Here is a 25,568-nt window from a genome sequence, read left to right on the forward strand (position 1 = left end):
TCCACATAAGTCTCCTCACCATCAGGTTGCCTAGCTACATGGTTCTCTTTTGTAGATTCAGGGCTGTTAGCATGATGAATATGCAAATGAGGTGTGAACTGATTAGAACTGTTGAATCTCAAATACTTGGATCCATGTAGGGGATGTAAACATAGTGTAGGCAGCCCTTCAGTGTTTGTTTTTAATGTATTGCAACTGTGAATGATTACTGGTTGGGACAAGGAAAAAAGAGCAGCAATGCAGGCTGCCTTACATCAAGTGAGTGTGCCAGGTTAGATTTACAAAGTGTTAAATGTAAGGGTGGAAATGTAAGTGAGCAGCACATAATTCACAGGTTGTGTTCCTTAACATCCAGCCTACCCTTCATTTGTTGGCAACTGCATATGTTTTTTCCAGTTAATATCCTCACACATTTTAAGGAATGATATAGAATGACTTACAGACTTGCATGTCTTAGATTACTTGTCAGATAAATGAAGTATGACCAACAAACATACAGGTGAGGCAGAGCTGTGTATTTGCAATAATCATGACAGGTTGTGTTATTACCAAGTACACTACATCCAAAAATAACACATGGACTAATAGTTGTATGGTTTCATATTACTGTAGATGATGCTGCAGTTAGTTGTGTGCAAAATGAATTCAGTTCTTTGCTGCAAAGTTGTTTGTGTAGGAAAGAAGGATAAGGCACCCATCCTGTGCTCTGAAGGTTCATTGGAGTGAGAGTTCAAATCCAGATCCATGTAGACATATCTCATGTGAACCACAATTTTCTAGTGTATATGTCATAGACTGAGTTTTCTTCATTTAAACTATTCTTCCTTTTTCTCCCCTTTTCTGTTTTGGCAATTTTAATTATTTATTTATTTTTTTGGCCACAATCACGTGAATGAAGGAAATGAATGGCAAGTTTGGCTATGCTTATCTCATGTGCATGAAAAACAGCAGTGCACAAACTGGACAACAGGAGCACCCAGGAAGCAGAAAGGACCCAGGCAGCCAGAAAATGGAAACTGGATACATTGAATTAATTCTATTGGGCACTATGCAAACCTGTTAAGTGGTGTTGCATGATGCTTAAGAGAGAGACCTTAAAAATTATTATTAAATGATGGACTGTCATGTAACTAGTCCTGCGCCAACAGATATAAGTGTAGGGCTGTAGTACAGATGCTCCTGGGCTCTAGTACAGGGTGTAAAAAGCAACATGAACCAACTGCAAACTATAAAAATACACCAAAATAGGCAAGCTGACATGACCACAATCCAATTTATTGTTAGCGCTTTCGTATAGCAAATGCTTATACTTCTTCAGAGATATTTTTACCCACATTTCTCTGTTTAAAAAGGATTACAAATTCTTCAATCAGCCCATTTATGACTCATTATTCAATTAGAACAAATTCACTGTTGAATAACTTGTTAATATTTAAAGGTACACCTGCAAAATTAAACCATGCAACCTACTAAACATAAAATACACTGCTCAGCAAAAAGAGCATTATGCAGGTGTCACTTATACAGTAATTACCATCTCCACGGTAAGCCTGAAACTTGATATTTTGAAAACACACAGAAAAATTATTGAAATTACATTTGTAGCACTCTTCTTAATACTAAAAATTGAAAATCAAGAAACCACACCTTATATATTTTAACTTATAAGGTTCTCATGTGGCTAGTGACTTTGGTTTTAATAAACATTTGATTGAACATTTTTCATTCAGACCAGGATACGCATATGCATCAGTCTGCAGTTGCCAAATAAGTTCCCGCTCTTCTAATTTGAGATTCCAAGAACCCCCCTAAGATTTCTGGGGACTTGGTCTACTATTGTAAATTGAAAGGATTGTGACTGAAAATCAATAATGTGTTTAGCTAAGGCATTGGTAATAGTATTCCTAGATATACAATATATGTGTTCATATATTAGTTGTTTAAAAGGGTGTTCTGTTTTGCCCAAATAAAAGGCTGAACATTGGAGACAGGTAGCTAGATATACTATGCCTTGACTTTCACAAATAAACCAGCCTTTAATAGTATATTTTCTACCTCTAATAGAAACATATGTCCCTACATGAATATATTTGCAATAGTGACAATGTCCACATTTGTGCATCCCCCAGTTGGATTTAGGGTGCTTGCTATGGGTTTCAAACAAAGTTTTCAAATTTGCCCATCTTTTGTATGTCACCACAGGGCCAGTACCCAAACTTTCCATGGTGATTTGGTCCTCAACCATGAAATTCTAGTTGGTAACCAAAATGTACCTCAGATTAAAGGCATCCATTGAGAATTGCATCAGGAAACTAGTGACATAATTATTCCCTACTGGTAGCTACATATCTTACTGGAGAGAGAGGTAAAAGTGGGATTTCATCCATGACACTGTACCCTTTGGACAAGAGAGGCTTAAAATAGCCAGTTTCTCTCTTATAGCTAACGTCTTTAATTAAACCATCTATAAGGGAACTTGGATAAGAACGTTTTACAAAAATATTCCTAAGATCTTCACATTCTATGAGAAAATCCTCATTACTCGAGATCATTCTCAAAGCCCTAACTAGCTGCCCCTTGACTACCGCTCTCTTCTGATAGAAAGGGTGGCAACTTTCAAAATGCAAGAAACAATTAGAATATGTAGGCTTCCTGAAGATGTGTGTAGCATATCTATTGAAAGCTGTATCTTTCCAGAGCTATATGTCCAGAAAGCTAATTGTCTGTTCATCAAATTGGAACGTGAACTCCAAAAAATTTGTGAATGATGTCATAATCTCAACTAATCTTCGTTCATATTCCTCATCCCCTTTTAAGAGGAAGAACATATCATCTTGGTACCTCATGTACCAGACTACACTCTCCTTAAAGATGGAATGTGGGAAAAGGTGTGTTTACTCCCAAAATGCCATGACAGCATTAGCAAAACTGGCACCACAAGGGGAGCCCATAGCAACCCCTGATGTTTGAAGAAAATATTCTTCCTTGAACATGAAAAAATTATTATTTAACACTACCTCTAACAATGCAATGACTAAATCAATATCTGCCCCTTCCATTTGTTTAAGTAAAAGAAAATCACAAACCCATTCAAGGCCTAAATCCTGGAGAATGACGGTGTATAGATCTTTAAATCTACAGTCAAGAAATTATACCAAGGTCAAATTCTAGTTTGTTAAGACCTTCCAAAAAAGCCCAGGAATCCCTACAAATTTTTAACAAGTTATTCAACAGTGAATTTGTTTTAATTGAATAATGAGTCCTAAATGGGCTGATTGAAGAATTTGTGATGTTTTTTAAACAGAGATATGTGGGTAAAAAATACGTCTGAAGAAGTATAAGCATTTGCTATATGAAAGCGCTAACAATAAATTGGATTGTGGTCATGTCAGCTTGCCTATTTTGGTGTTTTTTCTAGTACAGGGTGTGCAACTTTTTTTATTTTACTCTTCTGACATCACAAGTGATAGCAATGAGGCAAGACATAACAACTGTTATTTCAACTTTCTTGTGGCAACAGGTGCAAGTGTAGTACTGCCATACATGTGGTCCTGGGTTCTAATACAGGATATTACATACACTTTTATTGCTGTTCCATTTCCTATTATATTCACAGTTACAACACTTTAGCTAGTGGAGATGAGTTTAATCATATGTATGAGGGATGAGACACTATTATTGCATTATCAGATTAATCTTTCAATTGCAATTATTTCATTCTTCACTTATTGGCACTGCTGCTCTCCATGCATCATCACACAAACACGTTGCAAGTTTGTGCCCACTCCAATATATGAGAACTGGAATAGGTGGGAAAGCACAAGTCTCTACTGGTCTAGATTTGCTGGCAGATAGACATGGCTGGTGTCAGTGGGTAAGGTGACAGGTTTATGGCACAGCTGTGGGGTTTACAAGAGTCCAGGATATTTATTGGATGACTAATAAAGCACCACAGCCAAAGGCTTCTACAGGAGGACTATTCTGGCACCCAGTACAAGTCTGAGGTGTGGGATAGCTTAACCCAGGCTGCATCCAGTACCACTGGTATCCCACACAATGTAGAGCAATGTACACATTATTTTAATGGCCTACAGAGGAGGAAGAGGGATGCTCTTGACTGTTGCATTCAGGAATTTAGGACTGAAGACATCTCACATTTGTGTTAAGTATCAACTAAAGACAGTAAGACTTAAATAGCTGAATATGGGAAAGACTGGTATGTGTAATGGAATTCTGTTCTTTTCTGCTTTTTTACCCAACTTTCAGTGATTGGGAGTTCAATGTCCAGACCCACAAGGCTAGATTGGAGAGACTGAGGGAAGCAAGTGCTATGTATGCAGCAGAATAGAAGTGTTATTGTAGCATTAAAAGTTAAATATAGCTTTTTTGGTATTTTATAGAGTTGTATCAAACTGAACATGCATATCCCAACTGTAAATGCAAGTATGCATGTATTAGTCTGTAGCACAAACTAGTTGCAAGATTCCAATATTAGACTTTAATCAGAGACTGTGGGTTCAACTACCAGAATTTACAACTATACCATACTGTTATTTTTTCAATATTTTTTAGACTAAATTAAAACGCCTATACCAGTGGCACAAATGCCCTGGTGTAAACTAAAATATGTATAATTGGAACACACATATGTGCACTATATGCACATTTCAAGGATTACTTGCAGCGATCTGTAGTATAGGTTGTATCCATTAGGAGGTAGACTTAAATGTAAAACTTAAGATAATACATTTGTATAACTGTATTAATGCATTGTATGTCACATATGATGGCACTAATTTTATCTATTTTTCTCACCCCAGCTCTTATCTCACTTTTTTATTTTCTTTATTTTGATTTTATTTTATTTTATTGTATTTTTTTTAATTTAATTTTAATTTTGTTTTATTTTTTATTTTTATTAGGTGTCATCACAATGTGTCCATGTCCTACATGTGTTCCACATCACTAAATGCTTCACAGCACAGTGAGGTAGGCCATGCCCACTGGATCAGCCTGCTCCTGCTCCTCTGGCTGCACCACCAATTCCCAGCACATCTGGGAGCCAACCTGGCAACACTGTCTCTGCTGCCTCTGCACCCTCGGGTATTCTTGCCCTGGAGGCTGGTCTACAGGTACCCCCCTGACAGCAGTGGTGGTGGGGGCAACTTCAATCAGCTCACCACTGCCCACTGTATTATCCACAAACCTGAAAACTGCCCTGCACTCTCCAACCTCATGCAACTAAATACCAACCCCAGGACCATTAGATCATCTGAAAAACTTAGACTCAAGGTCACAAAGTTCCATAATTACTTCAATGACACTCTCTTCTCCTTCAAAGCAGCCAAACAGTGGAACCTTTTACCCCAGAATATATTAAAAAATACAGATCGTCATAGCTTCAAAAACTCCTAAAGGAATACCTTACTCAACAATGGCTATGCTCCTGTAATACTCCTGTTTAGTTTCTCATGCCTTCGATCAAATGTTTTCTATTCTGCTATCTTCTTGTCTTACTTCTAACAAATGAAGATGCCACAATGGTTTTTAGTTATATATCTAATGAGTTTCATATTACTGTCTGTAATAAGGCTTAAGAAATGTAATGTTTTCTGTTTTACATTCACCTTTTTGTAAACTGTGATTGTTGGCAACTGTCAAACTTTTTTGTATATTGTTTGTAAATCTTTTAAAAATGTTTGCAATTTTTTTGTACTATTGTTATGGAGCTTATCTCCTTGGGTATCCACTGAAAATGGGCTACTTGCCCAGTCAGACTTTACCCTGTTAACAAATGTAAAATAAATAAATAAATCACCTGCAGAGGGCTGCCAGGGATGGTGCATAGGGTGGTGCACTGCACCATTGGTGCATGCCTACACCAGCTGGATAGGCTGTTCTCCCTCATGTTGTGTACTAGGAGGAGGAAGAGGAGTAGACATCAATCACTCCAGCCACCTACAGAGTAAGGTGACAGTGATGACAGTCAAGTGGGCGAGGACTTGATTTTCTCTATCACCAAGCTTGATGGCCATGGGCCCGGGTTGTCCCCTCCCTCACCCCAATCAAGGTGTCCACAAATCTTTTGTGTCCATCACCATCCCTGTATCTTGTCTTGTTTGACTGCAATTGCTTCCTTACCTACCCAACTTACCTGACCCAGACATACCTACGTCCCTTCTCCAACCTTCCTCTCTTTCTCAACTAAAAAATAAACGGGCAACTGTCCCACAAAAAAATGTCCCATAAATAGCTCTCCATTTTGCACATGTCTTCTTGACACACTTGATTTGATACAATTGGTGAGAGGTGGCAAAATGATGCAGTTACCATCGTGTAATGCCGCTTAACCCCGCTGAGCTATGCCAACACACAGCTACACATGTTCTGTAAAGAAGTCATGTTATTGCATTACCAATGTTAAAATAAAAGTATTTAAAAGTATTCAACTGACCTGGATTCAAACATAGTACCATCTGGGCCCAAAAAGGAATGTATCAATGCATTAACGCATGCAGCCAGAGTGTCAGTTAAGCAGCAGGTGTGTTACATAGACTCAATACTAATTGTCAGACTGCAGTTTGCATTTGTGCACTACATAGCTATGTGCAAACATGTATCTCACATGCACATACACTTTGCCAACCATCGTGCAAACCCACTGCTTGCCATATCATGGAAATTAAATATTATTAATCACTGCTGTTTACTGTCCATTTCCAGTCTATGCCATGAAACTACATGTGGAAACATTAAAAAGGAAGGCCCTATCTAACAATATGTTGCATATTTATAATATAGCCATGTGTTGCCACCCCACAAGCACTGCAACCCTGGTGCCTCTGTAGTTTTTCTGCACATATTATCACCTACACTACAGAAAGTGATATCAAATGTTATGTGATATGAAATGCACATCAATCTGGTAACATGCAGACCTACTCCTACTGACCCATGAGCCTAAAAAGCCTTATCTGAAAGGCTAGGGAAGGAATCAACATGGACCTTATCCACAGGGACTTAGGTGACCTACAACACACTTGATCTGACCCATTCTGTTTCTGTCAATGGTAGGTCTTGCTTAATGAACCTTGTGGATTTCTTTATTACTGTCCCCAAAGACCTGGATGAGGGATAACAGGACATACTGCCTATGTTGAGTTATCCAAGGCCTTTGACACTATCCCTTATTCATGTCTCATAGTGAAGATCTTCCATCTGGGAATTCTGCCATACAGTTCTAGATGGACAGCCAAATGGCTCCCTGACAGAAAACACAATCTCAAAGCTGGGGACTGCACCTCCACCATTAGCCCACTTACCAGTGACATACCACAAGGATCTATGTTGGGCCCTCAACTGTCTAGAAACTACTTCCCTGAAGTGCAGGCAACAGTACATGGCCTGTGGTTTACCAAGTTTGCAGATGACTGCTAACTGGATGGACTCCTATAGAGTACCTCAATGATGGCAACATATTACAGAAGGGGCTGACACAGACAAATGTTTGGTCCCAAACTCATGGACTGAACCTTAAAGCAAACAATGCCCCATTGTCACCTTTGGCAATGAAGTGCCCCTGCTAATTATGATATACATAGCACCCCTCTAAGCTTAAACACAGTTTCGTGAGACTTGGCAGCAATCTACACTTTTATCACTGTGTCCATAGTAGTGACACACACATTCTGCATTGTGCACCTCATACATATGGACAACACATCCTACTCTACCCTTATCAGACCACTAACGGAGTACAGTGCTTCCTTCTGCCTGTACCTCAGCAGATACCTGAAGCATGCGGAGGAAACACAGAGGTTGGTGACTGGGAGAATCTAGGGCCTCCAAATCTGACATACATGGAAAGACTGAAATGCAATGTTTTCTGATTTACATTCACCTTTTTGTAAACTGTGATTGTTGGCAACTGTCAAACTTTTTTGTATATTGTTTGCAAATCTTTTAAATATGTTTGTAATTTTTTTGTACTGTTGTTATGGAGCTTATCTCCCTGGGTATAAACTAAAAATGGGCTACTTACCCAGTCAGACTTTACCTTGTTAATAAATGTAAAATAAATAAATAAATCACCTGCAGAAGGTTGCCAGGGATGGTGCATAGGGTGGTGCATGCCTACACCAGCTGGAGAGTCTGCTCTCCCTCATGTTATGTACTAGGAGGAGTAGTAGACATCAATCACTCCAGCCACCTACAGAGTAAGGTGACAGTGATGACAGTCAAGTGGGTGAGGACTTGATTTTCTCTATCACCAAGCTTGATGGCCATGGGCCTGGGTTGTCCCCTCCCTCACCCCAATCATGATATCCACAAATCTTTTGTGATCTGTACCTGGCCTACAGAGCAGTCTCAGACCCTGCCCCACCTCAAATGCTGGACATCTGAAAATCAAATTGGACAAGAATAATAACTTGCTCCAGGGTTCTCAACCTAGCCTATGATATAAACAAAACATGCTGGGGACAATACATATCCCACAGCGATTAACACACTTTTGGAATAGGCTCCCACTGCATGTGAAGCAGTGTTCCTCAATGACCCTGTTCAAGTGCAACCTTGACAACTGGTTAGGCGATTGCAAAGTCACCTCTATGGTGGTACCTATGTCACTCATGGACAGGGCCATTTGGTGCTGTTCAAAGAATCACTCTATGAACAATGACCATCTAACAATGATTAATAAGGGTACATGTATTTTTGCACAGGCTTCTAAACACATTAGGGCCATTAGGCTAGTAGCCTCCTATGAACCTATGAGGCTATGAGGCTATGAACCTATGCAGGCCTCTCAACATCTTCTCTCCCACATGGCCTGCTGATGCAGTCTATTATTAGGTGACCTCACTCTTGTAGAAATCTGACTTCTGCTGTGATGCTTGCATAAAGTACTATGTTCTGTAGTCTGTGTATTTAGATAGGTAGGGGTTCTGTTCTCACTGCAATCAACTTGGTGTCTGACTGTGTGTGTGTGTGTGTGTGTGTGTGTGTGTGTGTGTGTGTGTGTGTGTGTGTGTGCATACAGAAGACCTGAATGTGTATCCTACGGTTACTGCTCCAATGTCATGGACTGCCAGTATTTTGATACTTGCAGATGCATACAAATCCATTTCATGCAGGCCTCCCAATCTCTTTTCTCCCAAATGGCCTGCTGATGTCATCTACTGTAAGTTGACCTGCACTATTGTAATAATCCCATTTGTGCTGTGGCGCTTGTGTAAACTCCACAAATCCAGGCAAAGGACGGAAATTCTAAGACACACCACTTAATAAACAAATACCTTTAATAAATAAAATGTAAATATAAGTGCTTTAATTTTACAGCTCATAAAACTTCTTCAGATACACACAGCTTTGAATGTCCATGATTTAAATATGAAGTACTTCCTCTGATCTCACAGCTAACAATTTTGCAATTCAAATTTAAAGTCATATGTTCCTCAAATCAGTCTGAATCTCCTTTTAAATATATAAAAAGAGCAGCACCAAACATTAATTAAAATACAATGCTATTCACAGTTACCACCTAAATGGTCACATTTAAAAAAAATCAAATAATAAAAGTTGTGTATACTTAAACATTTTGCCACCTATTTTTTATTATATATAGACTCATGATTTCCTATCCAATAAAATTCCATCTTTCTATTGATTTTAGTTTCAGAAATAGGGATTATGCTAACAGCATTGTTAAGCCCTGTGTACCTTTAAGCATCCATCCTAATCTGCCATATTAACTCTTGTTTTTCAAAATGGATTGACTAAGGACCACCCCATGGGTGTATTTCAACCCTTTCCAAGATACTAAACTTAAATTCATGATATTGTTCCAAATGCCTATACAGGGTGTTAGTGTTTTTTTTTCTTCCTTACATCATACATATGCTTGTAAAGTTCAGTTTTGCCTATGTAAAAGGCATTACAGCACTGGCAATGATCCCCATATATCACCCCTGTAGTCTCATTGGTGTATTTCCCTTTCATATAATAATCTCAAATTCATCTTATCCCCCTCCAATATGTATCTACACGTGCTACATCTACCACATTTAGACATATCTTGTCAGGTTTTGTTTCCATTGTGTTCTTTAAATTTGAGCCTCTCCTGTATATAATTGGCCCATCTCCCAATGTTCGCAAAATATTAATGTTGTCTCTAAAAACATTTCAGTTTTTATGCAAAATACAATTAATTCTTGAACTCTCCATACTAAAAGAAGTCACCATAGCCCCTCTGCATTCATGCTATTTGCTCACAGTGTTTACTGAAGCATTATCTTTCCCACTATCTAATGTTAAAAAACAGAGTTGAAACTTCCTCAATAAGTTCTCTTACCAACTTAAAAGGATATCCCCTTTTAGTGAACATATTCATTAGAACGTCACATTCCTTCTTAAAATCACTCTAAAGGGTACTCATGGGCACTGCCCTAACTAGTTGCCCCTTGACAAAGGCTTTCTTCCGCTTGTAAGGATGGGAACTGGAAAAATGCAATAACATGTATGAGTATGTGGACTTTTGGTACACACTATCTACATATTTACACCTAGCCATATCCTTCACTATGACGGCATCCAGATAGGCCATTCTCTCCTGACTGTAAATGTGTGTAAATTTGAAAAAATCTATGCTAGTGTTGATATAGCAAATAAATCCCAATAAACCATTTTTCATCTTCCTCCCAAATTATAAATATGTCATCAAAATAATGTAAATAAAGCTTAATACACCTCCTGTATTGTTGGTTAAAAATATGCTAGAGCTGCCATTGAAGCATGACTGTATTAGCTAATAGAAAACCCATGGGGGACCCCACTGGCACTCCTTCTCTTTGTTTAAAAACATTTGCCCTTGAAAAATATAAAGTTATTTTTTTAGTATGATTTCCAATAATTCAGTACAAGCATTAAAACTGCCCCGATCTATTCCTCTTCTGTTGAAGGACACCTGGGTTCATTTCAACACTACAGTATGAGGTATAACAGTATATAAGTCATGGACATCTATAGTAAACATCAAGTCGGTTTCAGAATAAATAACCCCATTTATTTTATTTAAAAAAATCGCAAGAATCCTTGCAAAGATGTTATTCTTTGCTCAGTAGATGTTTAAAATTATGATCTATGAACTGGGCACAGGCCATGGTAATGGAACCCCTCTCATCCACTATAGGTCTTAAGGGTGGATTTTTCAGTAATTTGTGTACTTTTGGTACTCCAAAAATGGTAGGAGTCCTAGGGGCTGCAATGGTGAGATATTTAAATTCATCCATGTTTATCCGTCCCTCAGTAAACATGTCTCTAAGTTAGCTATTAATCCTATAATAAACAGTGTTTAATTCTGAAGTACTTGCAGTCTCATATGAGTTGCCATTCAATATGTGCAAAATACGCTCATTGTAATCCAATTCTGTCATAATTATAATGCCCGCCCCTCCCTTATCCAGTTTCACAGCCACAATCACAAATCAAATCAATAACTCCTTCACTGTTGCATTCATTATTTTCCTTCCTTTTAACATTTCTCCTTAACATAGACCGTAAATCCAATTTACAAAGCTTCTCATAAAATGCTAATATGGGGTGCAAGGCAGGTTGTATAAACTAGCTACTCTAAGTTGTTTCATTAAACAGAATATTAAAGTTTAATTTACATACAAAAATGTACAAATCTATTAGTAGCTTAATAAGATTTGCCAACTTGGCTGGAACAAAATTCAATCCATGTGTGAAAAAATCCACAATTGTAGTCACTAGCTCAATATTCATATAATTGTAAAGTTTAAAGCCCCTTATTTCATTGTAAACAGCAATCACTTTCCTCGCTTCAGGCTGTTGATCTCCATTTCCATTAATAATGTCCATCTGGCCATTAAAGTTTTCCATTATTAAGTTCTCTTCACTGCTTTGAAAGGTGGGCCAGGGGCTCAATGATTGAAGTTTTAATTGGTCCTGTAAAAGCCCTTCCAATAATTGTGTTTGGGTGGTTGTGTTCTCTGTTGCTCCCTGATTCATTCCGATCTCCTCAGCTAGGGAAAATCCTACTCATCCTCACCATTCATCTGCATGGCAATTGGAGTTCATCTCTGTCCATTCATGGGGTCTACATTCCCTGAGTTTCCATAGTTACCATATACCGAGCCCATGGAGTTAGCACTATTAGCAAAGTCCCGTTTACCCCAAACCTGTGATTCTGGTGGGGAAGGGTAAGCAGAACCACTGAAATAATCCTTTCTGTCCCTTTCAAAATTTCTAGCTTATAACCCTTAGAACAGGCTATATTTTGCTCAATACTGAGAAAAATTTGAGCATGGTGTCCTTTTAACTCCAAGTACTGAACCTGTTTAACGACATTATCATTCAGTACTGTATTCTCTGCTGCTAGCTTATCTATAAGCTCCACATTATACTTTATAAATAACTCCATGTCCTCAAAGCCTTGTCTATCGAACAGTTCCAACAATTCCTTGTACAGTGACAAATCTTTTTCTAAGCCCATAGGAAACCTCCACTGCTGAAAGCCCTTTGGTACATGTTTTATTTTAATGCTCATATTTTCTGATATAGTTGGTGCTGGTCCTTGAGTTAATACATCCTCCACACTCAGGAATAACTGCTGTACCAGGAGGGTGAGATTACCAACTGTTTGCTACAATGTGGACAGTTCATTGATAAAGTTGACTTCCGCAGTACCAGTAAAATGCGTTTGTGAAGAAAAATCTTGTCCCCTTGTCATGGTGTAAAAAACACTTAATACACTCCACAAACAAATACAAACAGTGAAGAGTCCACAAATCCAGGTAAAGGATGGCAATTCTAAGACACGCCACTTAAAAAACAAATACTTTTAATAAATAAAATGTAAATAAAAGCACTTTCATTTTACAACTCATGAAACTTCTTCAGATACAGATAACTTTGAATTTCCATGATTTAAATAGTAAGTAGTTCCTCTGATCTCACAACTGTTAACAATTCTGCAATTCAGATTTTTGCGTAAAGTATTGAATTCTGTGGTCTGTGTACTTATAGGTTCTATTCTCACTACAGGCAACTTGGTGTATGTCTGTGCAGTCTTGCTTGACAGAGAGAGAGAGCATTTTACACCAGCATGTGAGACACTTATTACCATTATGTCCTCAACAGACACTGCTGATGTCATCAGCTCTACTGTGTTGTCTGAGACACTCCAAGTTGGACTTGTGCAACGGCACTTGCATAAAGTACTGAGTTCTGTAGTTTGTGTACTTAAGTAGGGGTTCTATTCTCACTGCAGTCATCTGGATGTATTTGTGTATGCACTCTTGTTTGACATTACAGAGAGCATTTTACACCAGCATGTAGGACACTTATTAGCATATTCTTATCAACAGACACTGCTGATGTCATTCGCTATATCAGAGTTGTAGATATGCAGTACTCCCACCAGGTCATGGTCAGACACTGGCCTGGAGGCCAGGTAGATGTCACCTCAGCCTATGCAAAACAGATTACAGTGACATGGCTTTTAATATATCTCCATACATCATGGCATGGTTTGTAGGCCCTATGTTTTCATGATGAGAAAGACCTGTGGTCTCTCCAGCAGCATGTGTCTGGTGAGGTACATGCAAGAGAGAGCATTATACTCTATTAGTGCTCTGATGTGGTTTGAGTACAGTGCTATTATACAATCCTAAGGTCTGAATATGATGACATGACTTATAGGCTTTCAATACCAGTATGGACACTTGGTGATCAAAGTTCAGATTGCTATCTATGTGTTCACAGTGCTTGCATCACTGTCTTAGCATACCGGGACTTTTGTTAATGCTGTGATTAACATGGAATTCCCCTTTTCAGATGGACAACATGAGGAGGACACATTCCTTCATTTATTTGTAAACTGTGTGCCTTTGCCACCAATCATTTGTCTGTGTTACCTCCTCCTGGACTATGTTATCATCATTGTTGGCCTCAGCAATTGCACCCAATATGCAAGAGTCAGCAAACTTGGTTAGCCAAAGGTCATATACTTTAGCATGAACTGAGGAGAAATAGAGTTTAAACAGTGAAGGACCAAGCACAAATCCCTGGGGCTTGCCAATGGTGACAACTCTACTGGTACAGGTTAATTCACCAACTTTCACAGTATTTGTTCTGTTGGTGAGCCAAATGGTTATGCTTCTGGGAGGGTTTCTTAATGATATCTCTGTGGGGGATTGTATCAAAACTTAGGCCAGATCATGATAGGCAGTATGCACTGCCTTTCCTTCATCCAGTCCTATCACATGGAATAACTGAGTTGTGACAACATCACAGATTGCCTATAGTGTGACTCAGGTCATACATCTTCATGATATGGTTGAATCTGCACTTCAGCACACCCTCCACACAGGCTTTGTTCCCATAGAAGGGTGTACAGTACATGGAGTACATTCCTGTAGAAGGGTGTACATCAATATGGACCCATCTGACTTGGAGGAAATAACACCTGATATGTGCATGTTTAGAGACATCCTGACTCTTCTCAACTGTGAGGTAGACCTTTTCTAAATGGACACTAGTAATATTCCAGCTGTGTTGCAACAGACCTGTTTAAGTCATTAATGCTAAATCAAGTCTGTTACATGTGATGCCCTCAGAGAGGTCATTGAGGTCATGTGTGATGATAACAGTATCATCCTGTGGAACCTGACCAGGTTAAGGCATTTGACACAAGTCCACAGTGAGGTATGCAATCAGCACTGTCATGTGTGTCCATAAACAGCTATATCATCAACTTGGTAGACGAGTGTATCATATATGTGGCATCTCACTATGTTGAATTTTGTGAAAAGACCTAAAATCTCAGGTCCAGTGATCAGGTCAGTACATCAAGGCTGTCTGCTAGGCCCTTTCCTGTCCATTATTTAAGTGATGGACATCACAGATGACATAAACATGCTGGGTCCAAACAGCTGCCTAAAGGCCTACAGATTGTGGGCAATCATTGACACCAACTGTGATATTAGTAAAATGCAGACAGTGTCAACACATATCACATATTGCTGCCACAGCCATTACAGCACTTGAAATGACAAGAAAACATGGGGGGATTTGTTAAAACAGGTACACAAATAACCCAAGTATAATGCAGACATTGCATCCTACAATCAGACCAAAAGGTATATGCACCATGTCCTGGAATACATAGTAAATGGAATGTCCACCAGCATGTGGTGACAGTGCAGACTACTCCTTGAATGTAACACAAGTACTGGGTATGTGAAGGACATCCACATTAGAGGCCAGAATACCTTCATAGTTCCCAGACTTCATCACACCAATAACTGAGTACGAGGCACACTTCATCATATGCCTCCCTACACACCTTTATGTAAATGAAGTGTACCACCTTGTCACAGTGAGCTGTCACCCAACTTATTGGCCTTACCTAGGCATTTTTTGGTGGTATATAGATGAATGTCTGATGGTGAGGAACACCAATCAATTTGTTACACCAGATGCATGTGTGCTACCTTTTTTGTTGATGTACACACTACATACATGTGTTTGACAAATCAGTGACGTATATAATTTGTGACAGTGTTGAATGTGACATATATATCTATAATATATATGTGTATATGTGTATGTGTGTGTGTGTGTGTGTGTGTGTGTGTGTGTGTGTGTGTGTGTGTATATTTATATATATATATATATATATATATATATATATATATATATATATATATATATATATATGGGTTCACTACATCTCGAAATTTTGAAATATCGAATTTCAAAATCATAAGACTATATAGCCAAAACCCTTAAAAATGCCGAAAGACCAGAAGTGCGAAATTCAAAATCCCGAACGTATTTAGGGTTTCGGCTATATAGTCTCGAGATTTTGGAATTTGATATTCCAACATTTTGAGATTATGTAGTGATTATATATATATATATATATATATATATATATATATATATATATATATATATATATATATATATATATATATATATATATATATATATAGCATTCACACCAGTCAACTAGCCTCAGTTGCTCAAACTGTGGCCACACAAGTATAGCAGTGTCCTTCCTAACATCTCCAGCAGATGTTACAGTGCCAGGATAGTGTGCGTGGTTACCCATCATAATAGTTGTTCAAGTGTGTGTGTGCAGACTCATCTCTTATCAGTCAGTCACATCTTTTATGTCAGAGACACGGGGTTGCTGGTAGTATTATTCTGATATTGTTCATGATTGTGGTTGGTTCTTTTAATGTTTTCCATGAGCCTTTACCTGTCCACTTTGCTGCAGACCCCTGCTGAGATTACACTCATAGTCAGGCATATCAGTTTGCACAGCTTCACAAAATGCACACTACCCCAGTTGTATGGCATATCCCTGATATCCTCTGCATTATTCATGTAAAGATGCTTATCTCACACAGACATCCTCCCCATTATGTCATCTTGTTTGACAGTCACATAAAACAAATTTCCACTGTACAGTCCCTCCTCTATCATACAGATATGTGGCTGGTGCTGCTGCTACAACCATCTTCCATTGACATGCTCTCATTTGCTGTACATTAGCTTGTTTAACCTGTCCTCTTTCTCTGTGTTCCTTTCTGCACTTCATCTGTGTGTCCCTATTCAATACACACACTTCCAGTGAGTGCTCATTTTACATGGCAATCCATGTCCCGTTACTGATTATTCACACAGAATGCCAGGAATGGGATATCACAATATTCTACACTGTAGATATACTATCCCATACTGTGTTTGGGCCATATACTGTACTTTACAGTCATACCTCTCAACTGCCCAGATATTCCCGGGATGTCTAGATGTGTTCCTTATCCAATTTGTGGCTTTCTGTTTTAATTTCTCCAAATATTTTGGGGTTCCAATACCATGACAGGAATAGACCCCATTCCTAAGTCAAAGTATGATTAAAGCTCATGAAATTAGTATTGTTTCAATCTTTGTTGTCAGCCAGAAGTGCTCTTCACAGCACCCGCAATGTAACCAGTAATGACTCCTTCTGCAATTCTTACAGAGTTGCATGTATCAGTAATATATGTAAATAGCATTATATATTCTTTTTTATAAGATCCATTGCGCCTACTATTACTAGAACTGTCTGGGTATCTTTCTTCCACATTGCTCTCATTTCTGCCTGCAAATCCTGGCATTTTATGACTTTCTCTGTATCTTTCTGTATGCGAGACATGGTAGTCACTGGGTGTAGCGATTTCAAGGATCAATGCTACTTTTGTCTTCTTTTCATGGACCACTATATCTGGTTTCCTAGGATCTGTCTTTTGAACTGTTGGTAAAGGGTGATCCCATGTGATATAGACAATTTTCTATAATGCTTTGTGGCTTATGTTTCCAGTGTTTTTCAGCTACTTCAGTATTATAATGTTTGCATAATCCACAGTGCAACAGTCTTGCCACATTATTATGCCTTTCAGTATACATTCCTTCTGCCATTAGTATGTCACAACCAGCAACAAGGTGTGCAACTATTTCCAATTCTGTTTTACTAAACCTACATTTGTCTGTTTCTCCCACATGTTCAATGGACTTTGCAAACCAATGTGTACATAAATCCACTATCTTGGGCTGTAAACATTAACCTTTTGGTTTAAATTAGTCTCTCCTTAACCATTCCTGCACTCTATCTTGATCAGCATGAGGTTGTTAAAGGAGTTTTCTAAACTCACAGCTATATTTATGCATTTTCCACATTTCTTGCCTACTCATCTGATCCTTCACATTATATTCTTTCTTTTGTTTTTGGCACATTTAGTTGCTGCCTGATTTTTATCTACTTCTGGTTTGATTTCCATTCACACTTCTGCTAGACTAAGCAGGAAAGTCATCTTAGATTTATTGTCCACATGTTTCAAAACTCTCACTATATTTAGGTTTTGTGAGGCCAGCAGATATGTATGCAGTCCCACAACTGCAGATCTATACATGTAATCAATTTCAAGGAGGCCCATTCCTCCTTCAGAAGGGGGAATATATAATCTTGGTATGCACTCATTTTTGTAAGTCATCTGATGACCATTAACCACCCTTCTTGGCTTCCCGTCTAATCTATCCAACACCTTTTGGGACCAGTCAATCACTTTAAAACTGTAAGTTATGACTAGAAGAGCAATTTGGGTTATAGCTTGAACTTTGCTCCTAGATGTCAACACTCTTTTCAGGATTAATTTAAGTCTTCTAAAATATTCCTTACTGAGTTATATTTGAATTTGTTCATGTTTTATTGTTGATCCTTCATCGGTTCCCAAATATTTATACACTCTGTGTTGCTCAAGTCCTTTTATATCACATTCTTGTCACAAACTGATGTTTTCTTGAAGCTGCAGCTTTCCTGCATTAAAGGTTGCTTTTGCATATTTATCAAGACCAAATGACATTCTTATATCATCTGAAAACATTTTGAGTACTAGTAGTTGTGCTTTCAGTTCCTCATCTGATGAATTATACAGTTTTAAATCATCAACAAAAAGAAGGTGGGAAGTCTTTACACTTTATTGCTTTCTGGGAGCCAAATTATAGCCATGACCTAATCTGTTAAGCAGAGAGCTTAATGGGTTAAGAGCAAGGCAAAAGAGCAGTGGGTGACAGAGTCACCCTGGAATATCTCCTTTGGATTTTATCCCCGGAATAATAATTTGTCCTTTATCATGACTCAACTGCAAAGTGGTTTGCCACTGTTTCATGGTTGCTGTGATGTAGTTTATCAGTGTAAGGTACATCTTATACATTTTTAAGCACTCTTTTATCCATGAATGTGGGATACTGCCAAATACTTTTTTGTAGTCTATCCATGCTATACTTAGATTCTTCCCCCTTTTACAGTTCTCTATTATGACTTTATTTAGCAACAGATGATCCTTTGTTCCATATGACTTTCTTTTATTACACTTTTGTTCTATTGCCATAATTGAGTTTTCTTCTAAATGACTATACACTCTGTCGGCATCATTTCCATTGTATAGTTTATACATAGCTGGAAGGAAAGTTAATGGTCTATAATTTTTAGGGTAGCTTGCAGGTTCACTCTTAAGAAGGAGCATTGCTTTTCCTGTTGTTAGCCAGACTGATGTCTGTCCAGGGTGCGCAAACAAGTAGTTCTTACTCATGGCTAAATCGTCATGCAAAGATGTTAATACTTTTAACCAGAAGTTAGGTACTGCATCTGGGCCTGGTGTTCTCCAATTAGAAGCTTTTTTCAACTTTGTTTCAATCTCTCTGGATGTTACTTCATCCCATTTCATATCATGTACCTTTGAACGTTTTGTACTTTCTTTTACTACTTCTATCCATTTAGCATTTTTGTTATGTTCCACAGGATCTTCATAAATACTTCTCCAAAATATATCTGTTTCTTCTTTTTTGGGTGGTCTTTCAATTCCTTTTACTTTGTTTCCCAATTCTCTATAAAACTTTTTGTGGTCATCAATAAATTGCTTATTTTGTACTTTTCCTTTGTATTCATCCGTGTATCTTCTACATTTTTCTGCCTATGCTGATATTTTTAGTTTATTTGTGATAGTGCATGATAGATCCTGACCCATTACAATACTGCGGATTGCTTTTATCACGTCTATCTTTCTGAATGTTTTTGTTGACCTGTTCCCCCTTCTATACTCGTCTAACAGTGACACTTCTTGTCTTAACTGCTTTATAGCTTTCTCTATTCGATACTTCCATGATGGTATTTGACTTCTCACTTTTCTTACCCTTACTACCCTGTGTTCTTGTGGTAGAATTTTATCTGTTATTAATTTAGCTTCACAGTAATATTTTCTGTTTACTTCTGTTATATCGCACGGACAGTCCTAATTACTGTGTTCGTTTGTTTTATGAAACTTCTGACTTTTTGGATTTTATTGACCTTCTTTAGTCTATTTCTTTCATTGATCTTAATATATCTATCTCTATTAAATCAAGAAATTCTTCTCTTAGCTCATTTTCTTCTAAAGTGATGGCACATTTTTAGTTGTCCATTTTCTGCAGGCATTCTGTAGAAAGTACAATAGCATCTTCCTGTGATACATTCTTTCCAATTTCATCCTGCATCATCTGTTGCTCTGTCACATGGAGAATCACTGGCCTATCACTCCTCAACATTGACTGCTCCAAAGTTGCCACAGTTTCCTGTTCCTTCCCTTGCTATCCAGCTTCAAGTTGTTTATACTGGTTTCCTCTGGAAGGCTCCAAACTATCTTCATATGGCAACTGACCAGTTGCTTCCCATTCCACTGATTTCTCCTTAATGTGGATGTCTATTGCTCTGTCCTGCTGTGGTGCTTTCTTAGATTTTCTACACTGAATCCTTCAATTCACAGGTACTCCATAACCTCAGTTTCTATTTCTTTAACTTTTCCATTATTAATCTTCTCTTCTACTTTTCCTCGTTGTCTTGTATTTTTTGTATTCTGGATTCCTTTGCCTGTATTTCTCTTCAAATATCTTTGGTTGATGCACTTTTTGCATTGATTAGTTTTTCTTTCTCATGTCCATATTTCTTCTTCAGATGTCTCCTGATCTTCCTGTTTCTCCTTACTTCGGGGGACTGGTTCCATCATGCTGTGTTGTAACCTGTGTTAGACCTTCTACACCAAATCTGTCACTTTGCAGGCACTCCATAACTTTAGCTTCTATTTTTTAACTTCTACTTTACCAATCTTTTTTTTTTACATTCCCTCTTTGCGATATTATTTTCTTTACTGTGAAATTTTCCATATCTGGATGCCTTTGCCTGTATTTCTCTTTGAATAGCTTTTGGGCTGCCTTTTTATATTCATTAATTTGGCTTACAAATTTGCATAAATATTGCACCACATCAAATATCTCTTTCTTTTCCATGTCCATATTTCTTTTCCACACTTTTCAAACATCTCTAGGTTTTGTTTATATTTTTATACTTCCATAGTCGCTTCTTTTTCCAACAGAACAAAATTTCTTGGTCTATAAAATGTTTTTCACAAATCTGTTGTATTAATGAAGACAATTTTTTATTTGAGGCTTCTGACAGTTTTTTTTGTAGAAGTATTTTTCTTTCCTCTAATTTCTCTCAATCTTTTTGCATATCTTGTATCTGGAAATTCTGGGCTTTTTGCATAATATTAAGAATACATCATTTCTTTCTTATCCTCAATAGTCTACTCTGTCGTCTTTATGGCTCTTCTTTGACCTATCAGTTTTTGTGACTTTTGTGGACTACTACTTCCTTCTACAATAGGGTTGCATCCTCCCCCTGGGCCTTGTTTCCATATTTTTGAGGATTCTACACTATCATTTTTTCCAGTCCTGGCACCAGTCTACCTACAAGGATTATGCACTTTTTTTTATCCTGGGTCTTGTGCACCCAGCTATCTTTTTTTTAAATTTTGTTACCTACTTCTGTCCATGATATATGCTATATAAAATAAAATTAATATATCAGTGTCATTTTGGTGAGATTTTGTGAAAAACAGGGTCCACCTTGTGAAGGTACTCACCAAGATTTGAGGATGAATTCAGTTTCAGCAATACTACTCTCCTTTGCTTGGTGACTTATCATCTCTCCATTTGGACCCCTTTCTGCAATACGAGTCAAATGATGTCAGGACTGATATGACTCAATATTGCATACATTTGAGATCATACCACTCAGCTGTCCTGATTTGCAGAGAATGTCCAGCTTTTGTCTCACATATTTGATCTTTTCCTCATAACATTTTGGTTTTCTAACAACACATTAGCATATCATTTGGATTGAAGTAAAAAAATAGTGACAGTCATTTGAGTTTCAAACTTCAGACTCTTCAGAATATTCATGGTACTGTAAAACTTATTATTCTATTAGCTTTCTAGTTTTGCAAGAGCAATATTAGAATCTGCCCCTATTTTTGGCCCTTTGTCCTCCCATTATTTACAGCTATGCCCAGAGTTCTTGGTCTAAAAGGTTAAGAGATATGTTTGAGTTTCATTCTAACACATTTGTAGGTGACATCTATATCAAATATGTCCCTATTTCTGGTTAATTGTCCCTGCATTATATTGGCTTTTGTGCAGATGTGCTGAATTAACAGAGTGAGAGTTATCTGTGAAGCCCTGGTGATCACTGTGGCATTCTGGGTAAAACCGTAGACCGTAGATGCTTTTCTTTAAACAGAATTGCTGTCCATATTTGCTTACATGGTTTCCCAGCCAGCAGCACTGTTGCCAGCCATGAAACCTAGCTTAGACATGGGGCACGGCATGAATATGCATTGCACAGTGCTGCTACCCACGCACCACCGTGCACACATTAAACTCCATGTAGGCTTCACGTGGAACCTACATGGAGTTTATTGAATCCCGGGGTATATGCTGTTTGATTATTAGAATGTAAACTGGAAATTTATTTTACAGAAGAGAAAACACATGGACACAAAGGAATCACTGAATCGTATCACCAAGAAGAATAAAGAAAAAATTGAACCATATGGAAAAAAATATAAACTTGTGGCTTTTTTAGAAGTTATTTGTGAATAATTGTATTTTCTGATTATCTATTTGTACTTTGTGTAATTATCATAAGAAATATGCTCTGTGAATGGATGAATGGTGATAGGTGTGTGCATTATTTTGGAATTTAATCATGCTTATTTAGGCCTGGGTATAATGGCAACGCATTCACAAAATACTCCAGCCTTGTGTGGCGAGATCCATTGGTGATGGATTACATCGTATGAATTTTTAGTTTTTTTGGTTTACTGGCTTATGTAGTTAATATTTTGCTTACTCAACAACTTTTTGTTGTTGATCAGCAATATACTGGCTGAACACTGTATACAAACTACAAAAAAGTGAGAAATGATATTTCATAGGACTCTGTGCATTTAGAATGTTATTCTCATTTTTGAAGTACAGATATTTCATTTTTTTCTTTAGGGCCCATCCATTAGGTTTGTAATTTCACTTTTTACTTCAAGTCCTCAAAATATGGTATTAGGAAATATTGAGTTTCCTTGTGGTACTCATCTGTAACTGTCTGACCTTTGTTGAGTAGAAGCTGTAGCATTTAGTGGTCAGAACTGAATTCCTTACTGCTCATCCCAGCTAGCATCATTACATTTAACTATATTTAATTTTCTAATACAAACAATGAGGCAGTAATATTTCCTTGCATTTACTACAGAAATCCAAAATCTCTGTCCCATTATCTGAGAGATAACATTTGGATGACAAGTCTTGCACATGACTACTACATATTTCATTGCGATTTTCAGCATGATTTAATCCCTGTGGGAAATTTTAAGTATCACGTCTAATCATCTGGCTTCATTATCCATTAGTATATCTATATTAGGTAACCATAACGTGCGTTTGCTGGGATTTCCTCATGTCATGTGAGGTTTACAAATTATGGCTTCATCTTGGTAATTAACATAGTATCATGCATAAACCCATACCAAACCAAACTCTAAAGACAGTTTGCTTGCAGATCATTTGTCCTAAGACACCTGAGTGGTTAGATGGTGGTGGGGGTTGAATGAGGGCAGAGTCTGGATAAGTGTGCCATGGTATATATTAAGTAGGGGTGGAAATAGTTAATGTTGAAGAGGAAATGATGGGCATGTTAGGGCAGGAAATGAGGTAGGTGGTGGTGGGGTCAGGGTTTATAAGTTTAGGGAGGGTTTAGTGAAGCTTTTTTTGGCATGGTTTGAACCCTTCCTCCCTTTCTTCCCTTGTTTTGAAGTAATGGATTACAGTTTTAGGTGCTGGACTTTATTATAGGCACAGTGTATGAGGGCTCATTTGAACGAGTCTTCTGTCCCCCTGCTTTGGAAGATGGTCATTCAGAAGTGAGTGATGATATGCTGCTTTGGATGATGGTGATTGTTTAGAGTAAGTGGTGTGATTTAAAGCAACTTGCTTTGGGAATGGACGGTGAGCAGTCCCTATGTTGCCAGCTGTAATGCTATTCTGTCATACTGGTTGCTGTTCTGATATATGCCATGTTATATTGCCTGCTGCAATATATTTATTGAATTTTATTTATAAATGGCCATTTGGACAAATTTTATATAGATATATATATATATATATATATATATATATATATAGATAGATAGATATATATATATAAAATCAGAATGAACTTTTGTAGTCCTCTTTTTTTTTTTCTATGCCCCACCCCCATTGTCTGGCCACAATCAAGCTTAACTTCTTCAACCAGTTGTGAGCCTATGTGTTGCCCAGTACTGGGAGAACAAGAGGAAACTGAAGTGGGTTCCCTCAGCCTGTGTTCCTTTTTACTTAGAAGGCTTTCATAAAATGTTTAATAATTTTTAATGCTGCCCAGCTATCTGCCTCTCTTCTGCCATGGCCACTCACTCTGTGACAACATTAAGTGTGGTACAGCTTTCAAAGCTGTAATATAATTAATACTGTGGCACTTTTTTCTCTCACTACACTAAAAAACTGGGATAGTAAAACTCAATGTACGAAGAATTATGATTCAAGTCTCTCCAATCCTAATCCAGTTTACGTGAATTTCTTGGCATGCACATCTCAACATATAAAATACTTATGACTGGCAACCCAAGCTTAACTATTTATGTAGTCTCAGACTGGTTTCTAAATTGTTTATGCCTGGTGAGGTTACAGATTAATCATGATCTTTATCAGCTCTCTGTAGTTAACTGTAAATGGTTACTGTCCTGTTTCCTTTTGTGTTAAGGTCTTATATCTCATTTGGCACCAGATAATTTTGGAGAATTCTTAATGGTGATTGTCAAGTAGAGGTTGCTGAAAAGTTTTAAGCACCAACTACGATAGTAAATGGTAGAAGAAAGTGGCTAACAATTCACTTCATTGTTAGCAATGTCTAGTTAAGATACAGGGATTATTTTCAAGATCTCCATATAACCTTCTGGGTATAAACATTATTTTTTTAATATATGCTTTAGTAATATAATTTAATGATGGCTTGTTTCTGACAGTTTACAGACACAAAAACTATATGTCTGGTGATACCAGCATATTACATGATGAGGGCTACAGCCTTGTTGGACTGTCCTGTTCAGTCAATAAATATATTCATACATGTATATATGCAAATAAATAATAGAGAAATATGGCTAAACAATACACTTCTGTTACATATTGTAACCTATCCATGAATTGGATTTTCATAAATTACCTTTGATATGCTGACCATAAATTTACTTTCAATATTTTTCTTTTCAAAAGTGCTTAAGCACTTGCATTTTGCAATTGCTGCCCCAGTACTAAAGATAATAAATGTTACTGCAGGACATATATAATTTTTCATACATATCACAAATCAGGATTTTTTCAAAGTAAGTATTTATTACAGATCTCGATTACAGTCATTCTTGGGCACCAGAACTTAAAGCCATTAACAATTTTGGATACTGTACAACTTGGAACAAATTACTTATTTAACATATATATTATGATTGAAATCAGCTGCTGTAGTTAACAACACAAACCAATAATTGTTGCATTGATGTTTTCGGAGAATAAAGGGAACATGTACAGACTTTACATGT

The sequence above is a fragment of the Protopterus annectens genome, chromosome 15.part0 (genome assembly GCF_019279795.1).
Source record: "Protopterus annectens isolate FY-2018-M chromosome 15.part0, PAN1.0, whole genome shotgun sequence".
Taxonomy (NCBI): Eukaryota; Metazoa; Chordata; order Ceratodontiformes; family Protopteridae; genus Protopterus; species Protopterus annectens.